This window comes from Dysidea avara, chromosome 5, assembly GCF_963678975.1.
Source record: "Dysidea avara chromosome 5, odDysAvar1.4, whole genome shotgun sequence".
Taxonomy (NCBI): domain Eukaryota; kingdom Metazoa; phylum Porifera; class Demospongiae; order Dictyoceratida; family Dysideidae; genus Dysidea; species Dysidea avara.
Window position 1 is genome coordinate 5,011,438 of NC_089276.1, and position 15,522 is coordinate 5,026,959.

At 43.6% G+C, this 15,522-nt stretch overlaps 1 protein-coding gene and 1 long non-coding RNA gene across 2 annotated transcripts in view; both read right to left on the reverse strand.

Moving 5' to 3' along the window:
- Positions 1 to 15,522, reverse strand: part of LOC136256627 (basement membrane-specific heparan sulfate proteoglycan core protein-like) — a 123,999-nt gene that overhangs the window by 34,667 nt on the left and 73,810 nt on the right. The gene's annotated exons all lie outside the window — the stretch shown is intronic.
- LOC136256613 (uncharacterized) lies at positions 33 to 906 on the reverse strand. The gene is made up of 3 exons (XR_010701564.1): positions 678 to 906; positions 345 to 481; positions 33 to 288 (listed from the first exon to the last, which is right to left on the reverse strand). It is a non-coding gene; the product is annotated as an uncharacterized lncRNA (long non-coding RNA).

Below are 15,522 nucleotides of genomic sequence, written 5' to 3' on the forward strand. Positions count from 1 at the left end.
TTTTTCCACGATTGTGGTTTTTTTCTCTGAAATCACTTGGATCGGTGGTTTCTAAATGAGGCAAACCCTTTACTGAGTAAAGATCCCAGCTCTTTAGTGTATATATTTCATGTACATTTTATGTTTGAAAAGTTTTTCAAATTCTAATGCTAATAATAATACTTTGTTTGATAAACAGTGCATGATAAAATGGATTGCTGTTGGTATTTGATTGACCAGTCACCAGAATACGTCTTGGCAGCACGTTGAAACGCCACAGTGATTGTGTTGGAGTTCTTTGTTACATGCCTACAGGGTAAAAATAATTATGAGAATACGACAATTTTTTTTCAATTCACAACTACCTGAGAGTTGTAGCTATGTCACTGGAATTTCACCACCTTGTATCAAGGGTACCACCCTTTCTAAACACCAAGTGTTGAGGCGAATGGACAGAGGAGCTGCCTACCATGATGATTATTTCCAAATGATGCGCGTATTGCTGTGGATAAATGGAGAAGTATTATTGACAAAAACATAATAATAATATTGGATAAACCCCAGGTTATCCACCGTCTGTGTACCAAGTTACAAGCTGATACATAAAGGATTTTCACAGATACAGTCGTGTAAAGACGTGCGGTTACTTCGCACAATTGTGTGAATACCACAAGTTTTTTTCTAAAATTCATAAATACCTGAGAGTTGCAGCTATGTCAATGGAATTTCACCACCTTGTATCAAGGGTACAACTCTTTCTCGACACCAAGTATTGAGGCGAATCGCCAACGGAGCCACCTACCATGACGGTTATTTCCAAGTTATGCGCATATTACTTCGGATAAATAGAGAAGCATTAATGATAAACAATTGATAGTCACGATGGGTAAACCCCAGGGTATCCACCATCTGTGTACCAAGTTTCAAGTTGATACATCGAGGATTTAGAGATACAGCCTTGTAAAGACGCGCGATTATTTTCGCGAAAGTAAGCATAAACTTTCATGCGTTTTCGGTGTAATAAATAATAGGGCCATTATAATGGCCTTTGCGCGTTTAAGGGTTAAGCAGTTTACAGCTTTTCCAAGTAACAACAATGATACACACATTGTATTACAGTACTGACGCTAGTGTTCCTGACAAGAAATTATGCCAATCAAATGCTATAGCTTTCATTGTGCCACTCCCTGATGACACATGCATCATGTGAGCTGGGTCATGTGATCTTAACGAGTACTCTAGTACCAATTTTACTATACAAGTACCAAAATCCTTAAATGAGTACTCGAGTATTTGCAGTATTTGTTTCAGCTCTAATTCCAATAGTGCTAAGTTTACATCAATGCTAGCATTCTTAAAAATACTCTTCACTGTCATTGTTTGACCATTGCATTTGGTCAACATTTGATTAAGGATAATGTAGACTACGAATAGACATAATGATCTTAAAGTTCTACTCTGTTGTAAACTATCTATGCTTTGACTACCAAAATAATAGCATGTTGTTGGCAATTACTGTATTGGATTTTCCATGCCATACAAATCAGTATTGAAACTAGGTTGGGTCACCCGGATCATCCGGGTCAACCAGGTCACATTTTGTCCAGGTCATCCTGGTCAGACCCACTTGATAGATTATCTGGGTCTGACCCAAATTGGATCATGTGTGAAACAAATTAATTAGTTGGACGATTAACATGCCATAGCATAGTCCTGCTTCAGCTCAGCTTGTTTTGTTAACCACATTCACTTACCAGAATTAATGTCTGTAGCTACTGTATATGTGCACGTCCCCAAGTATTGTAGTATGCACGAATCATTGTTTGTTGCTGTATATATATATATATAGGCATACGCGGAGCCACTCCCATTAAATAATTGTTGTATAAGACATGGTCTAATCTTGCAGTAGGCCAGATTCTTTCAAAAGCCATGCCCAATTCGTGTGTGATATCGTTTTTAAGCAACCTGAAGATCTTTCATTCTCAGATCTAAAACTGGTATTACTACATAAACAGCTGCTTCCACTGTGTAGGTCTTCACAAGGTGGATCATCACAGTGTGTTCTTGACAATGTATCAGCAACAAGAAGGAACTTTCCTTTAACAAATGTTGTATTTCTGAAGGCAAAGCAACATCATTGCATTCTAGCCATTTAATCTTCAGATAAGTATCCATTGAGGGATTCTTAATTGACAACATGAGTACATTATTGCAACCAAAATATCACAAATTCAATATACTCCTGTACATTGTATCTCTTTTTAAAAATTTTGCACATACATACTTGCATCATGGACTCCTTTGTGTTCCAGTTCTTTTTGCTAAGGTGTTGATTCATGTCAGCGCTATGCAGCTTCCCTGTGACTGTGTTAACTATTATGCTTATTGCCCGTACTGATTTTCGATAGCAACTGAATTGATTGCAGAGATACTTCTCATACTGTTCTTCATTTATAACACTGTGTAATGGGCAGAGCATAGCTGAAAACAAATCGTACTGTTGATTTCAGTTCCAATTGAACATTCTGTCCATGCCGCGAATTTTTCTGTGGTGATTTTTTGAAAGTAAAAAGCCAGCAGCAGCTTTATGGGTTGGCCACAACCATTCATCAGAAGTCACTGGGACAATATAGTGACACAGCTAAGCTGAAGAAAGGTTTGAGCTTCACCTCACACATGACATGGAACTTGTATCATGGAAGAAACTGTTCAAATGGAATTGAAATCAACAGTAATGGCCACCTCTCTTCTGTTAAATAATTGATTGTTGGAACACGTGTTCTGATACAAAGTTACTTTAATGGCCATTCTTTCTTTTAATGTGGTATGTGCGGATGCATTTGTATTATGTATAAAAAGGTGAGCAAACAATAGACAGAATTTTAAATTGGATTAGGGATCAAAGAAACAGTAGTGAAGAATAGCTTAAAAAGTGGTGAAGGTTGCCTATACCTGCAGATAAACTAATAAGGTTTAATGCAGTTAAACCTAGTTAATAACGAGGACTGGGTGGGATTAGCAGTGCAGGATGTGGCGCCCGCCGCTCATCATTACCACGAAAAAAATACAAGGGCAACACGATAATATACGACAGCTAGTAATTAAGTTGTTGCGCAGGCGCAAGCATAGCATCAGTTCGCAGTTTACTGTTGGTGTCAAATCCAGAAGCGAAACAACTTACTGTTGAAGTGATATGATGACGGATGAGCAGCGGCAGCAGAACGACGACCCTCCAAACCCAGTTACATTGGCGTCAGGCTCGGCCACAGCGACCAAAGTTGCAATGAAGGAGGCGCTCACGGAGCTGTTCAGCGAAGTACCGGGCTTAAAAGAGCTCATGGAGAAACCATCTACTGTTCCACCTCCACCTCTGAATCAAGGACAGCAGGAAGACCAGACTAAACGTAAGCGACGTTTATATTTAGCTGAGTATAACGAATATAGGTACTGTAGACACGGGTCGCTGGCACTGTAGCCATTTCTGTGTTGAATTTAGAATGAGTGTTAAAAAGTTCTGCAGCAAAGCGAGTGAGGGCTGCACTGCTCGAGGAGCGAGCACTGAGTTGTAAAGCAGAGAGGCCGAGACGCACTACCACGGACTCGGAGGTGGCATAAGACTCGGTGTTGAGGAGCGTGGTCTACCTTGTCTCGGTGTTTGAGGCCAGCTGTGTGGCTTTCCTGGAGTGTTATTCTCCTTCAGCAGAATGCCAGCCAAGTGTTCGTGCCTTTGAGGAGGCCTGGGTCCTGGAATGTGTCACCCCGTCTGGTATGTGTGTGTCCAGCAGGGGGTGTTGTTTTTTGTTTATGACATGAATCAGTGGTATTCAGCTATGCATAGAATGAGTCAGTAATAGTTTATGAGGGAGAGGTAGTAGTCTGTGATTATAATTTATTGCTAGGGGTACTACTCTGTGTGTTTATTGTGACACAAGTTGTTGGTATGAGACCAGGGTTTTTTCTCCTCCATAGGAGATGAAGGCACGCGGCCATTGGGTGCAGATCAAGGCCACTCTAAGGAGAGTGTGAAGGATCTCTAGCTGCCAGCGTTCGATCAGGGCCACCGTGTTCACATACCTGGCATGGTGGGGGATGGATTAGTTGTGCCCAGAGGGGATGAGAATGTGATGCCTACAGCAACTACCCCATTTATACTCAGCGAGGCCCTGCCTGTTGTTCCACCCAAGTTGGTCAAGCGAATAATTAGAGGATACTATTGACATGGCTGAAATGTTGAGTGATAATATGGAGTCAGAGCGCAGATGAGCACTAGCTGAGAGTGAAGGGGCAGCTAATGTGAAACAACCAGGAAGGAGAGAGATACCAGACGTGTTAAGCTGGCTTCATTGCTTCAGTCTGTATGCAGCAGTCCTCTGTAGCAAGTATCCAGGCAAAGCCAAGCAGTTGTGGGCTTACCAGGCACTTATGATAACTGAGACTAGAAGATGTGGTGGGCGTGGCTGGCGGCTCTATGATACAACATTTCGCCAACAGTTAACTTCGCTAGAGACAGCAGATTTCTCAAAGCTTAATGACTCACTCTATGCCACCACATTCTTAGCCTACGATACCAGAAGACAGTGTTGCCCTAACTGTTTGCTCCCAGATCACTCAGCTGAGGAGTGTGCTCTCTATAACCCCAGGCCAATGACAGAATTGGGGATAGCACCAGCAGGAAGTGTAATGAGAGGAGGATATGAGGAGAAGCATGCGAAAGGAGGAGAATGGCGTAGGAAGCGGAGCAGAAGGGGGGCATGTTATGCCTGGAACGATGGGAAGTACATGGCACAGCATTGCCAGTATGACCATGTATGTTCAAAGTGTTCTGGGGATCACAAGAGGCCCATGTGTTCAGTTGAGATGAAACAAGAGGGGAGGAACCACTGAAGTGTTGATCCAGAAAAGACAAGCATATTGTGTGATTAATGTTGTACACTTACCTATTATGTGAAGCAGGGGAGTCAGCAGTGGCTACTGTCACCATCCCAAGCATTCTTCACCTTCCACAAGCTATTGATTGTGGTGGTAGTTTGGTAAATGTACGGGGTCTCGGCTGCCTTGTAGGATAAAAGTTCCAACTCTATTTTTTACGGCCAAACATGAATGGGCCCTTTTCTTGGTTATAAGGCAACAGGTACTTGGGTAAGATGGGAATTCGGCGTCAGGAGTCATTTCCGTTTTCCTCCGAATTCCCCATACTCAAGCCACAGAAAGGGGGACCACTGAAGGATGGTGGAACCTTTCACCCAAGTGGTCTGTTGTAGTACTTAGGGGGAGGGGGCTAGGTAATATGAATATATAAATATATATGAGACATGCTTAACCTGTGTTCTGTTGAATCAATTATCCTACAAGTTTGTAAATGTACTAAACTGATAGAGTCAATACATTAAACATATAGTATGTGCAATATTGTAACTAGAGAGCAACTGTTCCTGCAATTGCTTCTCTTATAGACTACTGACCAATTTCTTCGATAGCTTGGCAAGCTCTGTTGGAGGGGTTTTGATATAGCGCTGGTAGGCACCACTTTGCCAACGTCCCAACAACTTGATGTGGCTGTCTGGTATCCTAGCTTGGGTTGCAGAGGTTGCAGCTCCAATCCGGAAGCTGTGAGTGTTGTACTGTTTGCAGTCAAGCTTGAGTTTTGATAATAAGGAGTCCAGTGCTGAGCTAAATACTTGGCGGGTAAGGCCTCTTCCTTTCTGTGTAATAAAGAGGGGCCCTGCCTGGTCGCTTCTCATAGCTAAGTATGCCAGAATTGCTTTGACAGGGCAGATGGCACAGTCTGTTGCGCCCAAGTAAATGTTTACACCTCTTCTAAAGGGGTCAGTCTTAGACTGCTTAATGGCCACCTGCAGTAAGTGGGGGTTGTCCCTGTTGTCAACTGCAATGTCCTTTAGGGATAGGTGGCATGTAGGGTCATAAGCAGCTGTGCTAGATATGGTAAACTCACTCACTCGGAGGAAACCAAAAAAGGCAAGACAGCATGCTGCCCAAAGCAAAGCTTCTGAGTAAGAGGGGTTCTTATGTCGAAGAATGCCTCTAATCCTGTTTAGGATATGTATAGTGATTGGTAGGCGTACCCTGGACGGGTGAGAGATTGCTTGGTGCTTCTTGATCCCTTTTAAAATAATCTGGAGTCGCGGTGTAAGCTGCTGGCTGAATGAGTTATGGAGCCCCTTCAGGACGTGAATGTGCCGGACAGCTGAGAGGTAAACTTTGATGGTAGCCTGTGAGATGTTGCCAGTAGCTAGGTGGGTCACAAATAGTATCAATGTAGACTCTGATGCAGGTAAAGTGCGGAGATTAGTGGCTTTACAGAAACTGGTGTACCGTCGGATGCCTGCTGCATAAGTAGTCCTGGTAGTTGCGGCCAACCCTCCCTCCAGGAATTGACGAGCAGATGTGATTAGCTGACCTCGGTCCAAATTACTGGGAACTGGTAGGCATCTAGGATAACCACCATTAGGTCTGATAGGGTGAGTTGAGTGCCCTTCAAGGAAAGTACAGTACAAAGTACATTATTGATATTGACAAGAGAAATATAAATCATTGTACAATAGTATGCTTAGAGAAGTATTGTTATGCACGTACAAATACTGAGAAGCAATATAATGCAACATCATAGTGTTGGTGTAGTCTTAACTTGGAACGTTATTCTGTGGATCTAGTTACTGTCCTGCTACTTAGAACAAGGTGAGTACTGCTGAGTCAAGTTGATGACGCGTCTAAAATGGCGCATGAAGGCTGAGGAGGTCCAGTCAAGGCGTCTAGGTGACAGAATCCGTAGCAACGGGGTTGGAACTTGTGTCGGGATGTGAGAGGCATTAGGGTGGGAATGTAGAAATTGGGCGGCTTGATTTCTAGATAGCTTATCTGCAGCCGTGTTGAGAGCTCCGGGGATATGAGCAGCTCTAATAGATATTTCGAAAAAGGCTGAAAAGAACCACAAAGATCTTAACAGGTGCATGACCACTGGTTCCTTCGATGATCCTTTGTTGATAGCATCAACTAGGCCACGATTGTCACACTTAAATTCTAATATTTTTTGGGGGAGTAGGGGGGCCCCAAATAGCACAGCTTATCACAATGGGCACCAGTTCCTTCGCCATAATGTCTATCGGCTTCCATTCGGTAGACCATTTCAACTGGAACCAAAGGTTATTGAACAGAGCTCCACAGCCCCAGGAACCGGATGCATCTGTCTCAATGAAGATATCCGGAGGCTGAGGGGTCATTGAGCATCCCAGGAAACTGACACCATTCCAGGCGTGTACAAACAAGTACCACCATCTGAGGTCTGAACGAAAACCATCTGAAAGGCGAGTAAAGAAGGATAGGCAGCGGAGACGGGCTGCTTCACTATACATTCTGGCTACAAATGTGCGTCCCGGTTTCACCACTTTTGTAGCATGCTGCAGCAGGCCCACTAAGGATAGTATCTCTCTCTTCGTGGCTTTCTTTTTCTTTAGCCAGGATGTTAGCAGGCTGCGAATCCTATGTAGTTTATCTGGTGGCAGGTGTGCCATCATTTCTTGGGTGTCCAAGGTAATGCCTAGAAATGTGAGGGTATGAGATGGCCCTTCCACCTTTTCTAGGGCAAGTGGGATACCGAGGGTAGAGCATACCTCCTTAATAGTGGCTAAGTTACGTGCACAGGTGGGGGACCCTGGAGGCCCTAAGGTTAAGAAGTCATCCAGGTAATGAAGAACTGGTGCAATTCCCTTTCGAGTGAGTATCCAGGAGAGCAAATCAGCTAATATATTAAACAGTTTTGGGGCTGCTCGAAGTCCAAAAGGTAAGCAGGTGTCGATGTAAAGGTTATGGTCCCAATGCATTGCTAGCAGGTGACGGTCGGCGGGGTGCACAGGTAGTAACCGGAATGCACTCTTAATGTCGATTTTTGCTAGTAGAGTGCCTTGTCCTAGTTGCATGATGCCCTGGATGGCAGAATCAATGGTTATATATGTGAGGGAGCAGAGGTTTTTGGGGATTCCATCATTGACACTCTTGCCAGCTGGGTGGGACAGATCTACTATCAGGCACCATTTTTTGGGCTGGTGGTTTTTGGGGATGACCCCGAATCTGCTGATGTGTGCATCAGGAATAGTTGATCGCTTGAATGGGCCAGCAACCCGATGATGGGCAATTTCATCAGTAAGGTATTGCCTGACAGTGTCTGGGTGCTGAAGAGCACATTCTAGGTTGCGCTTGGCTGATTTCAGGGGCTGTGGCGGACTCTTAAAGCCAATACGAAAGCCCTCAGAAATTCCGGTGATGAAGAATTGCACTAGCTCCTGGTTAGGGTGGCTTGATAGAAGCCTAGCCCAGTTCTTTGAATTCAAGGGGGTTGTGATGGCAGTGGCTTCATGTGGAACTTTGACATCAACAGGTAGGTCGGCAAAGAGGGCATTCCACGCAGGGACCCATTCTTGGTATGGGGAACAGATGTCGTCCAGGTGAATTCCAATGATATGTTCCCTTGACAAGGCTGTAAAGGAAGACCAGAGAATATTGCAGTGGCCTCACTATATTGTGTGCGATGTATGCATGGCAAAAGTCTTGCTAACATACATAGCGTACCCAAAACATGGCAATTATGATGCATAACAGTTTGTACACACATGAAAGCAAGTCATATAAGGAAGAGAAAAAAATATTACACTAATAGCTACGCTACTGAACATGACAAGGTCTGTTATGCTTTAAAAAAAAAGACAAACTTAAAGGTTCATTAGAGCTGGTGGTCCCTTTTGCTGCTGAGTGGCTGCCCTCTTTTCTCTGTGTGGGCACTCAATAGCCTTGTGGTTCTTGTCAAGGATGCGGGGGTTGTGCACGCACCGATAACAAATGTGGTCAAAGCGGCATGAAGCACGGGAGCAACCCTCAGGGTTTTCATTCCATTTTAGACAGATTTGAAACTTGGGTTCGGGCACTGGTTGTCTAGGAGGGCGATACGTGTTGGCTGGAATCATCAGCTGTGATTGGCTAGGTTGGTAAGTTCCAAGGGGGTAGTTAGGAAACACCATATTCCAAATAGTGATGTCAATAGCTGACCATATCTTTATGTTCGCGGCCGATGCTTTCAGGCGGAATCTCCGATCATAGACCACCCAGCGACCTGCACGTTGGTAATGGGAGGCAGATATGATCAAACTTTGGTAGCCCACTAAATCAGCCACACGTTCTGGGGTAGAACGAGAGAGTACCGCAATGTATATACCAAAGCATTGGATCCAGTCAATGATATTATTTACTTCATTGAGTTTTGTCTTGTTAGTATGGCGATCCTCCTTTTCCACGTTAGCGTCAGCGGATCCCAGGTGGTCTGGGAGCAGTTCTGACATCTCAACAAATATCCCCTGCTTAATTCTTTTCACTAATCGGGCTGGCACTGGTGGTAAGCCATCACTAATTAAGATAGGAAGTTGGTGATAACCTTGGTCTTCGGACTCTGAGAGATCGGGGGTTTGGCGAAGCGAGTTGAGTTCTCTGACATGCTCCAGTTGGCTGCCGGTCAGGGTTTCGTCAAAGTCTACGAAGAATGAGTGAGGTAAGAATAGTAGGGGAATGGTCACATAAGATGCACGACAATTAGCCCTGTATGGGTACAATGTCATTAAACTACGGAGGTGGTGATAGCAATTGGTTTGGTAATCAAGGAGTCCACGTACATAGCCAATATTTTGAGTTTGGGACACATACAAGTCCAATGAGTATATTGGTGGGCATTATAAGGAGTAATCAACAAGGCACTACCCACCATCCCTGGGGGGGGCTACAAGTCATAATAGAGTGTGTGTGTGTGTGTGGGGGGGCGTCCGAGCCCATAGTACCTGGAGTGGGTAGCTACTATTGTAACGCGGGAATATATATATACACACAATTGTAAACAACTCTTAAGTTGTACGTACCAAACTCATCGCTGGAATCGGAGATGGCTACATCGGTGTCCTGGGTATCTTCTAGGTCGTCGCTGTCTTGTGAGGTCTCAGTGGGCTCTGGGAGTCCGTCCCTGACGGCTTTTACTATCGCAGGTATATCCGCTGTGGTTAGTGGACGAGTCCTCTGACGTTTGCTACCGTGCTGGGTGGACGAGTCCGTGGTCTTCCTCTTCCGAGTTGCAGCTAAGGATTGGCTAGCATTTCCACGCTTCCTCGAAGATCCAGCGCTGGATGTCGGCCTGGGATCTGTCCGTTCCGTGCGGGAATCGGAGCGAGAAGTAGCACCACGTGTAATAACGGAATCTGTCTTCTTCTTGGCCGATTCACTAGTCTTCTTGGTGGGGTCTGTCTTCTTCTTGGCCGGTTCTCTAGTCTTCTTGGTGGAGTCTGTCTTCTTCTTGGCCGATTGGCTTTGCGACCCACATTTGTTTGATGTTCTGTTGTCTTGCTTCGCCATGAACCTATAAACACTCTCAAGTAACACTCACACTCTCACGCAGCTGTTCACTGGTCGCGTGGTACTGACTACGCATGCGTGTTTACTCTAATTGATGCCCTATTCTCTTTTTAATGCTACCTAACTCCTGCCAGGGCAGAGGTCTGGTGTTTCGTTCCCCCCATTAACTACGTTTAAAGGTATTTTTTAAACTATATTTAATTCTATTTGTGAAATATTGTACAAATTTCATTAACAATTATCATAAAAGCTGTGAGCACTACATGCTATCTATCAAATGGTACAAGTTGTTACCATAACAACATGACTTCACATGTATAGCACTATATACAGTATTTGCAAATATAAGTAGTTTCTGTGCATGTAGAATTTGTAAGTGATTAGTGCATCTCTTGTCAATGCTCTACAGGATCACATGTAGGGGTGAGGTATCCCTACATGAAACAGCTCAAACAGTTGGAGAGTTATAGTGTGGTGTCAGAGAGAGCTGCTCCCTCAGTGTTTAACAGAATTACTACTCCCTTGGTGTACTCGGAGTGGGCAAAGCAGCTACAATTCCATCCAGACATTGAATTTTATAACTATGTGTTAAATGGAATTGCCAATGGTTTTCACATTAGATTTAACCCCTCTAAGGCCCAGTGTGTTAGTGCAAAGAGGAACATGCGATCAGCCCAGCAACACTTCTCAGTGGTGGAAGATTACCTCGAGAAAGAGGTTTCAATGAGTAGAGTAATTGGCCCACTTAGTGACAAAATCTCAGGAGTTCAAATAAATAAGTTTGGAGTGATTCCAAAAAACCACCAACCAGGAAAGTGGAGAGTCATAGATGACCTGTCTTCCCCTGACAAAGCCAGTGTCAATGATGGTATTAGTCAAGAGCTGTGTTCCCTGAGTTACGTATCTGTTGATGATGCAGTAAGACAAATCCTGGAATTAGGTCCAGGAGCAATGCTGGCTAAACTAGATATCCAGAGTGCATACAGGATAGTACCAGTACACCCAGCTGACAGGTGGTTGCTGGACATGTCTTGGAATGGACAAACCTACATTGACACTGTGTTACCTTTTGGTTTGAGGTCTGCACCTATAATTTTCACAGCCATAGCTGATGCCCTTCAATGGGTTATTGAGTCATATGGAGTGCAACATATTATGCACTACCTTGATGATTACTTGTTGTTGGGTCCCCCTAAATCCCTCGAATGCCACAGAGCTCTGGAAACAACACTGACCTGTTGTCAGAATCTGGGAGTCCCAGTGGCAGACCATAAGACTGAAGGCTCATCAACATTGCTTGTGTTCTTAGGAATTGAGATAGATACTATACACAGAACACTGCGACTCCCTCTTGAGAAGCCCCGCTGGTTACAGGAGGAGATCAGGAGCTGGGCAGGGAGGCGTTCCTACAAGAAGAAAGCTTTACTGTCCTTGATAGGTCAACTGCAACATGCGTGCTGTGTGGTTCAGCCAGGAAGGACCTTCTTGAGGAGAATGATTGACCTATCAACAACTGCAAAAAGCTACACCATAGAATTCGGCTGAACAGAGGCTTTAGGTCAGATCTGTATTGGTGGGCATGCTTTCTAACCAAATAGAATGGAGTTAGCATGATGACAGGTGTTGTGAGGGGGCCAGTGTATGAGACCATAACTTCAGATGCTTCAGGGTCATGGGGCTGCGGAGCCTACACATGTTCAGGGGAGTGGTTTCAGCTGAAGTGGCCCAAAAGATGGCATCATTACCACATTACAGTCAAAGAGTTGCTTCCAATTGTTTTAGCAATTGCAATGTGGGGCAGGGATTGGCAGGGAAGCTCAATACGATGTCGATGTGATAATGCTGCAGTAGTAGCAGTACTGAGGTCAGGGTGGTGTAAGAACAAGTATGCGATGCATTTGCTTAGAAGTCTGCACTTTTTTTCTAGCAGCGTACCAAATTAGGCTTAATTCAGAGCATATTAAGGGCTCACGAAATAGGCTTGCGGGTGCATTGTCTCGCAATAATCATCACATGTTTTTATCTGAGTTGTCGTCTGCTCAACAGGTGCCAACGGGGGTCTTGTCTCTCTTGAGGCGGTTGCTGGTGAATCATCAAGTGGATTGGATGTCACGAGCTTGGAGAGACTTACTGTCAAGTACTTTAATAAGGGACTAGTTAATTCAACCCGCCGTTCATACAGCAGTGCACAAAATAGGTACTTAAGATTTTGTAGAGATGCTATGTTGCAGCCCCTCCCAGCATCTGAGTCTGTCCTCTGCTACTTTGTAGCCCACCTGGCTGATAGTAGTCTGAAGCATTGTACAATCAAAGCATACTTATCTGCAGTGAGGTTCCTGCATATTGCAGAAGGCTTCAATGACCCTTTTGCATCACACTTGAATTGCCTACAATACACCCTACGAGGCATCAAGAGAAGTGAAGCTGAAAAGGGTGGTGAGAACAGAGAGAGGCTACTTGTTGGACCCAATACTTTAAGGCACATCAAAGCAGTTTGGGACCAAGAGAGTTCAGACCCAGACAAAATTATGCTTTGGGCAGCATCATGTTGCTTAGGCTTCTTAAGAGCTGGTGAGTTTACAGTCCCAGCAGACAACTCCTTTGACTCAGAGGCCCATCTATGCTTCAATGATATTGCAGTGGATAACCCTGCCCAACCTCAGGTAGTCCAGATAACTATCAAACAGTCAAAAACAGACCCCTGTAGAAGGGGTGTCAAGCTGTATTTAGGAAAGACGTCAACAGACTTGTGTCCAGTAGTCTCTTTGTTGAACTATCTGGTAGTGAGGGGCAACAAACCTGGGCCACTGTTCATTTTTAAGGATGGCCGCTTACTCACCAGACAGCACCTGGTGCAAGCATTGAGAGGAGCTCTACAGGCAGCAGGAATTGACCAAAGCAAGTACTGTGGTCACAGCTTCAGAATTGGAGCTGCAACAACTGCAGCAGCGAAGGGAATAGAAGACTCCATCATCAAAACTTTGGGGAGATGGAACAGTATTGCTTACCTTCAGTATGTTAAAATTCCAAGGGAACAGCTAGCATCCTACTCTAAGTTATTATGTGTGTAAACTATTTTTGTTGTTATGATATAGCTAGGTACGTATATAGTTCAGATTATGGTTGTATAATGTAATGTAGTTTTCATTGCTGTATGTGCTGGCGGATATAATTAAATCTTTATATATGATCAGTCTGTACAGTGTTAGGTTTACAGGAACACTGAGGAAGGCAAGGTGTGTGTGTGTGTGTGTATGTGTGTCACTCTGGAGGGTAGTGGCGTTGCCTCCCTGGGCCAGGAGCTGGGATTTTTTTCCCCAGCTCTGGATATCCCTCCTGCTTGTGACACAGGATGCAGTATGCAGGTCCTTGCAGGATAGGGGATTTTTCCCTGGCCAATACACACCTCTGCCAAAACTCTACACAGCAGCCAGGCTGTGGAAATGGAAAGGGGGATCTGTCACCTACTTCATGATGGTAATAGTGAGTATATACTATGTGGCTTGTGTTGTGATTGTGTTTATGATAATCCGACAATTATTAAGTGGACATTAAATCCCTAATTCAGTCGTGGTTATAGACTGAAGTTTAGGGATTGAATGTCCATTAGTATATCTGCAGGTATAGGCAACCTTCCTTTCAGTCCTATGTGTAGCATCCGTCAGGGATGAATCAATTATTGTAACATTGCAACACCATGCATTGGCAACAATTGCACTCGTAGATTAATACCATAGCAAAAATAGTGTTCCAATACTACCTATACTAACCCCATCTTTAGTCAGTATTGAAACATTATTTCAAAAAACACCCTATAACAAGACAAAACAGACCTCAAATCTATAAATGATTCAAAAGTTATTCACTGTTGAGTCCTGTGGTCTGTTTTTGTTTGGGCTTAGGTAAAATTTTTGGAATAGTAGTTCCAACACCAAAACATAGACGGAATAAATACAGTCAGTATTTGTGTGTAAATTATGCTGTGTACTGTCTGCTATCTTGCCACACCACTTGTATATAAACATAACACAAAACCATTATCCGTGCATAGCATGGTTATGGCTGTGTAATTTAAGTAAGGTCCAGCTTGGTTGTGAGCACCGTTTCACTTGATCACCTCTCAACCGTGCCTAGCATAAACACAGCATATAACTGAGTAAGGAGTCATTACTAACTTCAGCACTCCAAATACAGTAGTAAATCTACGTATACCACTGCACAGAACTCAATTCTTTCTCAACTTCTGCTAGAACTCCATTCATCATGCTATATAGAACAACATCAGTTATATGCTTTCTACTTGGCACCATGTATTGAGGCTCTACTTCATTCATCAACCTAAGAAATCCAATGTCTTCTATAATTGATAATGGTTGAAAATCAAGTGAAACTTTCTTAGCAACACAACACATAATCCTTTGGACACAGGGATTATTACCCCACCATGTTCTTGTGTGATCTTGGGTCTGTCTGGTTGGCTTTCTTTCAACAGTCCTTTTCTCTTGCACTTTCTCGTATTTCTTGAATCCTTCTTCGTAAGTGCTGTATCAAGATAGATGTGTTAAATGTTTTCAGGGTAGCTCCTCCTCACAATACAGTTAAATGGCATTTGTTGCATTCAACAAACAAGTGTCTTTTTCACCACAAAGCAATCTAAAATAGGCAATCTTTCTCCCATCAAATGATACATGCGTTAAATAGAAAAGTAATATTTTATGTTACTTGTATGCATGCGCAGTATACATAAGTAACGATAGTGGTGAAATGAAAACTGATTAATTGGCTGGTGGCCAATATCAGCCCGATTCCAATTGTCTAACAGAATATCGGAGCAACACTACTTAAATATTTTGTTGTTGCAACTGACCTCCAAATGTTCATTTTGTGCCAAACTTCCTGATATGTTTCTTTAGCCCAAACAATATTTTTCCAAAACAGAGGCACTCAAATTTTCACCACAGAACCTCTGCATATTTTACATATGCATATCCACCACTGCAATTACATAGTTGCAATTGTGGGGGACTGCTGATTAGTATAGCTCGGCTCGTTCACTGTTTGCCACGATCGCCACGGATACATACGCAACACAACACTGTCACTACTATTGATTACATGTGCTACAAAATTCTAAGTACA